General features: G+C 41.4%; 1 long non-coding RNA gene across 1 annotated transcript; it reads left to right on the forward strand.

Annotated features, from left to right (window-relative positions):
* Positions 1–3,803: 3,803 nt before the first annotated feature.
* LOC123144638 (uncharacterized) lies at positions 3,804–8,974 on the forward strand. The gene is made up of 4 exons (XR_006471785.1): positions 3,804–4,843; positions 4,984–5,081; positions 5,713–7,513; positions 8,520–8,974. It is a non-coding gene; the product is annotated as an uncharacterized lncRNA (long non-coding RNA).
* Positions 8,975–11,291: the final 2,317 nt, after the last annotated feature.

Here is an 11,291-nt window from a genome sequence, read left to right on the forward strand (position 1 = left end):
TTATATTAGTGTTAAACCTACTGTATTCCAACTTCTCTATGGTTCATAGCCCCCGATACTAGCCATAGATTCATCGAAATAAGCAAACAACACACGCAAAACAGAATCTGTTAAAAACAGGACAGTCTGTAGTAATCTGGAAGTTTAGTAAACTTATGTAACTCCTAAAATTATGAAATAAATTTGACAATTCGAAAAATTTGTACATAAGTAATGTGCAAAAAGTTTCAGACCCATTTGACTCTCCAGTAAAAAATGTAAATTCATGCACTACAGCCAAAGTTTCTGTTTTTGTTCCGCACATAGTAAACAAGCAATCTAATCATCCTAAAACCAAAGCTTGGCACATTTATTTTTATAATACAATGGATATATACAAGGGGATAATTATTTACAGAGAAACTTCCATGAAAAATTCTACATTGTTTCCCTGAGCATGAACACAAGTGCTCAAGGTCGACCCTCACTTCTTCAATGCATAACTTTCCAATCACTTCTCTTTTTGAAAAACTTTTTAGGCATGAGAGGCAAGTAATATTTTTTTTGTATTTTCATTATTTTAATTTTTTTGTATGTTTCACCCACAACTAAACAGAAACAAAAAGGAAAAACAAAATCTACTTAGTGAAGAAAGCAAACAAGCACACACGAGAATATCAACCCCACGCTATTGCTCCCCGGCAACGGCGCCAGAAAAGAGCTTGATAATCCCCAAGTGCAAGGAATCATCGTAGCAATTTCCAAAGATGGAAGTGATAAGTATGGAGTGTCGAACCCACAAGGAGCTAAAGGTAAGATCAATATTCTCTCAAGCCCTATCTGCCACTGATACGACTCTACGTACACCGAACGTTTGCTTCCAACTAGCAACGAGAAATAAAACTATGTTGTGGGTATGAAGAGGATAACTTTGTATGATAACGGAGAGCTAAGATATAAAAGTAGGTGCTGTTATCATAAAGTTAGAATATATTACTAAATATTATAAATAGCGAGTGTGCAATAATGGTGGATCGGTGTGCGGAATTGTCCTAGGCAATTGTTAACAAGACCGGTAATCACTATTGCAGTTTCATATGAGGGAGAGGCATAAGCTAACATACTTTCTCTACTTGGATCATATGCACTTATGATTGGAACTCTAGCAAACATCCGCAACTACTAAAGATCATTAAGGTAAAACCCAACCATAGCATTAAAGCATCAAGTCCTCTTTATTCCCATACGCAACAATCCCTCTTACTCGGGTTTGTGTTTCAGTCACTCACCAACCCACTATAAGCGAATCATGAATGTATTGCAACACCCTACAGCGGGAATCCCTCACGCTTGCGCGACACGGAGGGCACCATAGGACAGCACCAAAATAAAACATACTACTCATACCAATCTAGATCATCAATCAACCCATAGACAAAAGATATCTACTCAAAACATCATAGGATGGCAACACATTATTGGATCATAATATGTGGCATAAAGCACCATGTTCAAGTAGGGATTACAGCGGGATGCGGGAGAGTGGACCGCGTAAAAGAGATGAGGATGGTGATGATGATGGTGATGTTGATGACGACGATCACCGTGGCGATGATTCCCCTCCCGATGGCACTCCGGCGCCACCGGAAGAGAGGAGGAGAGGTTCTCCCCCTTGTGCTTCCTCCTCCATGGCCTCCCCCCTAGATGGGGAAAGGTTCTCCCTCTGGTCCTTGGCCTTCATGGCGATGATGGCCTCTCTGGGATACTCCTCCATGGCCACCGGTGATGATGGCCCCCTCCGGCAGGGTGCCGGAGAGGGCCTAGATTGATTTCTCGTGGCTACAGAGGCTTGCGGCGGCGGAACTTCCGATCTAGGTTAATTTTCTGAGGTTTCTGTATTTATAGGAATTTTTGGCGTCGGTCTCACGTCAAGGAGGTGCCCGAGCTGTCCACGAGGCAGGCCCACGCGCCTGGGGGGGTGGGCGCGCCCCCACCCTCGTGGGCATCTCGGGACTCTCCTAGCCCAACTCTTTTACTCCGGGGTCTTCTTTTGGTCCATAAAAAATCGTCAAAAATTGGCACGCCGATTGGACTCCGTTTGGTATTCCTTTTCTGCAAAACTCAAAAACAAGGAGAAAACAGAAACTGGCACTGTGCTCTAGGTTAATAGGCTAGTCCCAAAAATCATATAAAATAGCATATAAATGCATATAAAACATCTAAGATGGATAATATAATAGCATGAATACTTCATAAATTATAGATACGTTGGAGACGTATCACCTGGCCGTGCTTCAAACCTTAAACAGCAAAGATTTTCAATCGGCACAAACTATGTGGAAACAGGCAGAAAACATCGTGCTGAAAAAAGACAGCAATGGAGTAGGAGTCGGCTGAAAACGAAAAGAGTTGCCAAATCCAAATGAATGCGGACCAGATCCATGTTTCAAATAAGCTCCAGCCAGTCAGAAAGGGGAAGAAATCTCACCAACACGCAAACGCTAGGGTTTGTCTCTCAACAAAGGGTTGAACCACCGGACGGAGATGCCGAGGAAAAGGAATAGCATGGGACCGATGCCTGCCGCTTGATATTCTACAGCGAGCGGGCCAGGCAGAAAAATTGCCCGTGGGCCAAACAACAAGCAGGCCAGCCCAATAAACCTTAAATACTCTGTAAATAATATTAGACATGCTTCTAAAAGAAAACAGACACATACCTCTTTTTTTTTGAGGCGAAACAGACACATACCTTTCAGTCCACATAATACATGCATATGCCTTAGTAATTGGTACAACCGTTTTTTATTGAGAGACACAACCTTTTCAAAACACTTCTATTTTAATTTTTCATAGCAACGGCTGTTTTTTTGTTTCGACTTTGACTCTATGCTATTAAAATAAACCAAGTATATTAAGATAAACCAACTATATTCATATATGCCTCAGTAATTGGTACAACCGATTTTTATCGAGAGAGACAACATTTCAAAACACTTCTATCTTCATTTTTCATACCAACGAATATTTCTTTTTGTTTCGGCTTTCACTCTATGCTATTAAAATAAACCAACTATTTTAAGATAAACCGAGTATATTTTATCTTTTTTTCTTAGGTTTCTTATATTTTCCCTTCTTTTTTCCCAAGAAATATATGCATGCCCAGGTTTTCCATCATGATAACCATGTTTTCAAGCTTGCTAAAAAATACAACCATGCCAACTTTGCTTTCTCATCATACTGCATGTTTTTCAAACTTACTAAAAAAATACAGCCAAGCCAGCTTTACTCTCTCATCATCCCAAGAAATATATGCATGCACAAATTTTTCATCATGATAACCATCATTTCAAACTTGCTAAAAAAATACAACCATGCCAACTTTACTACCTCATCATAGTGGCCATTTTTTCAGATTAAACATATTCATATTATGCAAAATTTACCTTTTCCCAGACTATTATTTAACAACGCAATTAACATGTTTACAAAATATCATGGTTTAGTTGAAGGTTCTTGCAACATGAAACTATTTTCATCGACAACATGTCTTCAGCGGGTCTCTGCGTCATTTGGCGCAACGGGTCAACTAGTTTAAAACAATAATAATGAGCCTAGCCAACTCACCTCGAGAAGGCTTCCCGATTTGAAGCTTCGTTGGCCGTTGGATCTGCGTTCTGGCGCGTTCGGATCTTCACACCGGTTAAAACTAATTTTCACCTCGCAGTCGTTTTCATTGTCCAATGACGAGTGGGCTCGCGCGGCGCGCTGGTTGGCCGGGTTGCCTGTTTTCGCGTGCAGGGCGTTTTGCCCAATCCGCACCGCGCGCTCCGCACCCAATCCCCCGTCCTCTCGTCTCACTCCCGCACCAGCCGTCACACATCCTAGGCCTCCTTGCGCTTCGTTCCCCGCTCGCTCGTCCTTGGTTCTCCTCATCCCTCCTCTGCTCCGGCTGCTACGCCGCCTCTCCCTCCACAACGCGACCAGCTCGAGCTCCACCTCCTCCATCTCAAGGAGACGACTTCACAAGACGTCCGGCGCCGTCACCATCGTCCTCGGCACAAGTGAAGCACGGGATGCTTGCTGCGTCGCCGTCGTCCTTTCTCTCGCTGCAACCACCACCCCGACCGAGCCATCCCCGTGCTCTCGCTGAGCCTTCCCCTCCGGGCTCACTGACCCAGGTGGCGGAGAAGGAGAGGGTGAGCTCGAGGGGCAGGCAAGGGAGGAGGGCGTGACGGGGTCGGATCTGGTGGCGGCAGATTGGAGCTCGAGCTCGAGGCGGAGACAAGGAAGGTCGGAAAATGAAGAGACGGGATGAAGGTGCTCGAGGCGAAGGACCACTCGTCGGCGAGTTCTAGCTGGAGGCGGCGAGATCCCTCTCCCAATCTCTCATTCTCTCGATTTTTTCACACGCGCGCACCCAATCCCATCCTGGTCTCGCCTCAGCCGCCCCCGCACAAACCTTTTACCCCTTTTCTTCTCGATCCCCACAGCCGCTGCAACCCTCCCTCCCCACCTCCCTTGTCAGCCGCCGCCGCCACTCCCCCTCCCTCTTCTCTATCGCCGGCGGCCAGCTCATCCCACTGCCTCATCCTCGCCGCTGACCACGGATCCGCCATGGACGGAGTCACGTCTTCGCCTTCGCAGGCAGCACTGGCGGACGAGCGCACACGCATGTCCTCTTCCTGGTGGAAGGTAACTCGAGCATGGGAGTAGTGGCCACAGCTGGGCACCATGGGTTGGCCGAGGTGCTTCATGGTGAGGAACAGGCGTGTCATCTTCCAATTCGTCCTCCCCAACCCGATGTCTACCATGAATTCCAGCACAGTTTGAAGCAGCAAAGGGAGGGAGGACCAAGAAAACATAGGTACTCTTCTATCTCTTTGTACGTCTTGTCTGATGCATGTTTGTGTGAGAGGGAGGGAGGGAGGGAGAACTTTTATTCCAACTTTGATTTTTACTAGGCATCCTGATCTTATTTTGTTCTTGCTTCATGGTGAGGAACAGGCGCGCCATCTTCCAATTCGTCCTCCCCAGCCCGATGCCTACCATGAATTCCAGCACAGTTTGAAGCAGGAAAGGGAGGGAGGACCAAGAAAACATAGGTACTCTTCTATCTCTTTGTACGTCTTGTCTGATGCATGTTTGTGTGAGAGGGAGGGAGGGAGGGAGAACTTCTATTCCAACTTTGATTTTTACTAGGCATCCTGATTCTTATTTTGTTCTTCTATATCGTTATTTTTTTGCACAGGAATTACTAATCTTTTGTGAGTTTTGGAATCTATTGCAGTTATTTGGAACTTTGTATTATTCACTTCTTGATTAAGGGAGAAGCATGGAATCAACATGAATATCAAGTCAGATCTTATTCATGTTGATTAATGTAGTTAGATGGGTTGTTATATATGCATGAAGTTCATGTTGGAATGGATACTGACATCGATTTTCTCATTGTAATTTCATGTTCTAGATTAGTCTAGGAAAAGGGTATATTACACAAAGTTATTTAGGAAATGGTGCATACATTCCTTGACCTTACGCACCTCCCATTTACTGTGCCAGTATTTGTAGTACGATTTTTTAACCAGAAAGTCCAGCCCCATTTCCAATTTTAATAGCCTTGTTTTGTGATAAAAAGAATTTAGGGCAATGGTAATACTGTACAGATTGGTGATGTAATTATGTCATGCTCTACTGCTCTCTAATTATTTTACATTCTGTTTTCCTTCGTTGCAGTAAGCCAAGGTGGAGAGGTTGGGAAACAAAGAACTTGCCCAACTGTGGAAATGGGCAGAACTAAACCCTGTATGTTTTAGCTAGAACTTCCCGCTATTATCCTATTTGAAGGAGCAACAATGCATTAAGCGCAAAAAATACGTCAGTTAGGCCTTTTTTTGTCTTACTGTCCAATTTTACTTCTATATACAAATGTTAAAAGAGTCTGAGTGGGGACACTCTATTTGGAAAGGGATTTTGTACAGTTTTTCTGCAAGTTACTACCTCATTAGTGGACTGGCCTACATAGTATTCATAAAAATTAATCATCCAATTCCCTGTATGTGTCCTTGGTCACATTTTTTGTCTGTTCAATTTTTGGAAACCCACATCTTATTTGAATTGAAACTGCTGACTGCTTTGACTGATCCTGACCGAGTCCACACACCATCACTTACAGAATACTGGAAGCCACTTGCAGAAGATGTAAACTCTTTACCTTTTCTTTCATAGTTACTCCCTCCGTCCCAAAATAAGTGACTCAACTTTGTACTAGCTTTAGTACAAAGTTAGTACAAAGTTGAATCACTTATTTTGGGATGGAGGTAGTACTTTGCACCAATGGTTCTAATATTGGGTTTTCAAGGTAAACTTGCAGATGGACACATCTGCCAGAGAGACGGCGGCCATGAGAGCCGGAAGATCACAAGAGATCGACCTTTTGGGTAGTCTAATACTTCCTATATGGGCACATAGAAAAGCCACTACGTAAGTAGTTCAGTCTTTTCTTTAAAAACTGCTTTCTCTTACTACACAACCAGGCTCAATTCATACGTATGTAAATTTTACATCATACTTCTTACCTTCCCAAAACAAGGGTATTATTTCTCTCCTTCCTGAATCAGTGTTTCAGACCTTTTTTGAGTTGAGAATCTCACCTGCAGCACATCAATTGTCTGTAAATAAATGTAACGTGAATCACTCTCCAAAATCCTTGAAACTTGAGCTTCGACGAATATGAAGGTCTTTGTGTTGGCATACACTCCTTTATTCCAAATGGTGCTGATATAAAAACACCACCAGGGATTCCATGTGTACCATTTAAGTCCATAAAAACAGCATCGATATATCAGCATACTAATGTGCTGATCTAAAAACGTTTTTTTCTAAGTGACGGTTTCGAGTCGGCAAAAATACAGTGTATGTCCATGATGTGATGGCAACTGAGTAGCCATGTGTACAGGGAAGGCATCAGTCTATGTCGAAAAACACCAGCGATTTTATCCTAATTGTTAATGAAATTGTTGTTTATTGCTTCATATTACCAATTGCACCTGCTTACAGATATCCTTGAGTTTACTACCTCCTGTCCTTAGAAGCATCAGTTTGTCCTTATTTTTTGTATGCTCTGTTTCATCTAAATTGCGTACATCCATTTCCAACAGAACTAGGGGAGTCCGTATAAATTAGATATGTTCCTTTTCTTCTCAACAGGTGTCTATTATGAGTACTTTAGACATGATTAAGAATGGTACTGGAGTTTGCCTATCTATCATGATTTTTTAGTTCTGCTTAGTTGATGGCCTCACGTAATGTGCCTCCATGGATGGAGCTTTCCGGGTCTGCCTTGTTGAATGTTCTACCATGGATGGAGCTTTTGCTGATACCCTTTCTGAATAACTGATATTTATTGTACCTCATCTTCGCTCCTGGTTGGCGGGGAACCCCTCCTGGTCGAGCCCCTAGCCCCCCACCTTGGCAGCTGCCTGGAGAGGAGGATAGCTCGAGGACAACTCCCAATGTGCCGAGGAGATGGGAACATGTGAGCTTCTTTGTTTCTTTCTTCCTTCTTTCCTCATCTTCCCAACCTACAATTTGTTTTCTAATTTCTCTACAAGTTTTTCACGGGGTATTTTAGGCTATAGCTTGATTTGGCACTATCGTGAAGTGGGGTAATTTTCCATATTGATATGGTTGGTATGCACATCCCACTAAGAAGCAAGGCGCAATAAAAGCTCATTTTCCATTTTGCAAAGGTTCCTTTTAGTAACTGATGCGTCCATGTTGATGCAGCTACAACTGTGGTAATGCAGGTTATACTGCAGGGTCCATGATGCCTTTCTAAGTAATTTTACCGCAGATATTGTAGGGTGTTGTGTCGCTTAGCAAACTTTACTCCAGTATATGCAACTTTCAGAGTTCTAATTCGTCTGTGTTATAACAGATTTGGTTTGATCAATTCAAATTTCTTATTCAGGCATGTATACACAAATTGCAGGGTGTATTAGCGCTTAGGAAACTTGCTTTTAGTATGCATTATTTTCAAGCTTCAAGGCGTATTATTATTCATTTTTATGTTAGTTGTCTGTACTTGGCCTACATTTTTGTTTTCAAATAGTTCTGCCTCTCAATTTGATATTTCTATTTGCTTTTGCTTAGTAATATGATGTATTGTTTTCTTGCTCTAGGCCTACTTGTGTTCAAGGTTTAGTTGATTGTGTTTCTTAAGGGTGTTTTATTTAATGGCATCAACATGTGGCACTAATTCTGCATTGTACTGTGATTTTTCCAAGCAACACCATTATGGCAATTTTTTGCTCCATTTTAAGTTTCACTTGGATCACTAGCCTACTTGTTCTCACCTCATCATCATGGCCTTTCTTAAGGGTGTTCAGGCATTTTTGTCCTTCTGTAAATTAGTGGCATTAAATTAGTGGTCTTCTATTCGTGTTGCGAACCCCAATATGGCATCTCACCATTCCCCACGATCCACATGTTAACTGTGGATTTATTTAATGATAATAGGATATCAATTGCCTTTTCTTCAGGATAAGCCGACACCTAATAAGGATCAGGAGAACAACAGATATGCTAAGAGACAACCTTTTGGGGTTAAGGATATAAACAACAACAGGGCTTATGAGGCCGAAGAGAGCTCGAGTGGCGTCTTTTGGTTCTTGAAGACCTGCACGTTCCTGGTGGAGTAGAGCAAAATAATTTGGAGGCTTTAAAGCTACTGCACTTCATGTAGTTAGGATCAATTCTTTGTTTTAGTTTGAAATATTCCCCATTTCCTCCTATTTGATTGATTCATCTGATGGACATTTTGTCAGGCAAATAAACAAAAGGCATATGTATTGTTACGAGTGAAGCCATCCATACTCCCATGTGGAATTCAAGAAATAGAAAATGTTATTGTTCTTCTACTAATTGTTTGCTTGGCCAAATGTACTGTAAATGATTTATTATTGTTCAAGGTATAGAGAAATGTTATTGTTCTTCATTGTAGTGGATGATATCTATCCCAATTATTGAGGTGATGAAAGTACTACTGAGGAGTTTTGTCTTTGACTGAATGAAGCTGTCAAGGAAGAAGGAATAGGTGTTGAGGAAGAAGGGATAAATAAATCGCTTGATTCATCGGCCGAACTAGCTGCCATACGACTGCTTGGAAATATACATGTGTCTAAGAGACACATGAATACTTTTTATTTCAAACACACAAAAACAAAGTTGATAGAAACACTACTCTTTTGAAATGTGTTTTTTAATACATATTTCATAATAGGCGTATCTACACCTAGGAGCACCAAAACCCTCTCTCCTTAACTGGTTTTATACATGGTGTTTAGTATACATATATTCTTAGGTTTCTCATCTTTTTCCCTCTTTTTTTGCAGGAAAAATATGCATGGCCAGGTTTCTCATCATGATAACCATGTTTCCAAACTTGCTAAAAAAAATACAACCATGCCAACTTTACTCTCTCATCATAGTGCCCATATTTTCAAACTGAACCTATTCATATTATGCAAAGTTTCCCTTTTCCCAGACTATTATTTAACAACATAATAAGCATGTTTAAAAAATAGCATGATTTAGTTGAAGGTTCTTGCAGCATGAAACTATTTTCATCGACAATATGTCTTCAGTAGGTCTCTACGTCATTTGACGCAACGGGTCAACTAGTATAAATAAAGAATGGGTTCATTACAGTACCTTAAGGTGGTGGTTTGTTTTCTTATACTAACGGAGCTCATGAGATTTTCTGTTGAGTTTTGTGTTGTGAAGTTTTCAAGTTTTTGGGTAAAGATTTGATGGATTATGGAATAAGGAGTGGCAAGAGCCTAAGCTTGGGGATGCCCAAGGCACCCCAAGGTAAAATTCAATGACAACCAAAAGCCTAAGCTTGGGGATGCCTTGAGGCATCCCCTCTTTCGTCTTCGTCTATCGGTAACTTTGCTTAAGGCTAAATTTTTATTCACCACATGATATGTGTTTTGCTTGGAGCGTCTTGTATGATTTGAGTCTTTGCTTTTTTGTTTACCACAATCATCCTTGTTGTACATACCTTTTGGGAGAGACACACATGAATCAGAATTTATTAGAATACTCTATGTGCTTCACTTATATCTTTTTAGCTAGATAATTTTGCTCTAGTGCTTATCTTATATCTTTTAGAGCACGGTGGTGGTTTTATATTATAGAAATTATTGATCTCTCATGCTTCACTTATATTATTTTGAGAGTCTTTTAGAACAGCATGGTAATTTGCTTTGGCTATAAAATTAGTCCTAATATGATAGGCATCCAAGATGGGTATAATAAAAACTTTCATATAGAGTGCATTAAATACTATGGTAAATTTGATACTTGATAATGGTTTTGAGATATAAAGGTGGTAATGTTAGAGTCATGCTAGTTGGGTAATTGTGAAATTGAGAAATATTTGTGTTAAAGTTGGCAAGTCCCGTAGCATGCACGTATGGTAAACGTTGTGTGACAAATTTGAAGTATGGGGTGCTCTTTGATTGCTTTCCTTATGAGTGGCGGTCGGTGACGAGCGATGGTATTTTCCTACCAATCTATCCCTCTAGGGGCATGCGTAGTAGTACTTTGCTTCAAGGGCTAATAAACTTTTGCAATAAGTATATGAGTTCTTTATGACTAATGTGAGTCCACGGATTATACACACTCTTACCTTTTCGCAATTTGCTAGCATCTACGGTACCGTGCATTGCCCTTTCTCACCTCTAGAGTTGGTGCAAACTCCGCCGGTGCACGTATGGTGAATCGTTATGTAACGAAGTCGGAGCATGAGGTATTTATTGATTGTCATCCTTTGTGTGGCGGTCGGGATCGCGCGATGGTTAACTCCTACCAACCCTTCCCCTAGGAGCATGCGTAGTAGTACTTTGCTTCGAGGGCTAATAAATTTTTGCAATAAGTATATGAGTTCTTTATGACTAATGTGAGTCCATGGATTATACGCACACTTACCTTTCCGCAATTTTCTAGCCTCTTCGGTACCGTGCATTGCCCTTTCTCACCTTGAGAGTTGGTGCAAACTTCGCCGGTGCATCCAAACCCCGTGATATGATACGCTCTATCACGCATAAACCTCCTTATATCTTCCTCAAAACAGCCACCATACCTACCTATTATGGCATTTCCATAGCCATTCCGAGATATATTGCCATGCAACTTTCCACCGTTCTGTTTGTTATGACATGCTCCATCATTGTCATATTGCTTTGCATGATCATGTAGTTGACATCGTATTTGTGGCAAAGCCACTTTCATAATTCTTTCATACATGT

The sequence above is a fragment of the Triticum aestivum genome, chromosome 6D (assembly GCF_018294505.1).
Source record: "Triticum aestivum cultivar Chinese Spring chromosome 6D, IWGSC CS RefSeq v2.1, whole genome shotgun sequence".
NCBI lineage: Eukaryota > Viridiplantae > Streptophyta > Magnoliopsida > Poales > Poaceae > Triticum > Triticum aestivum.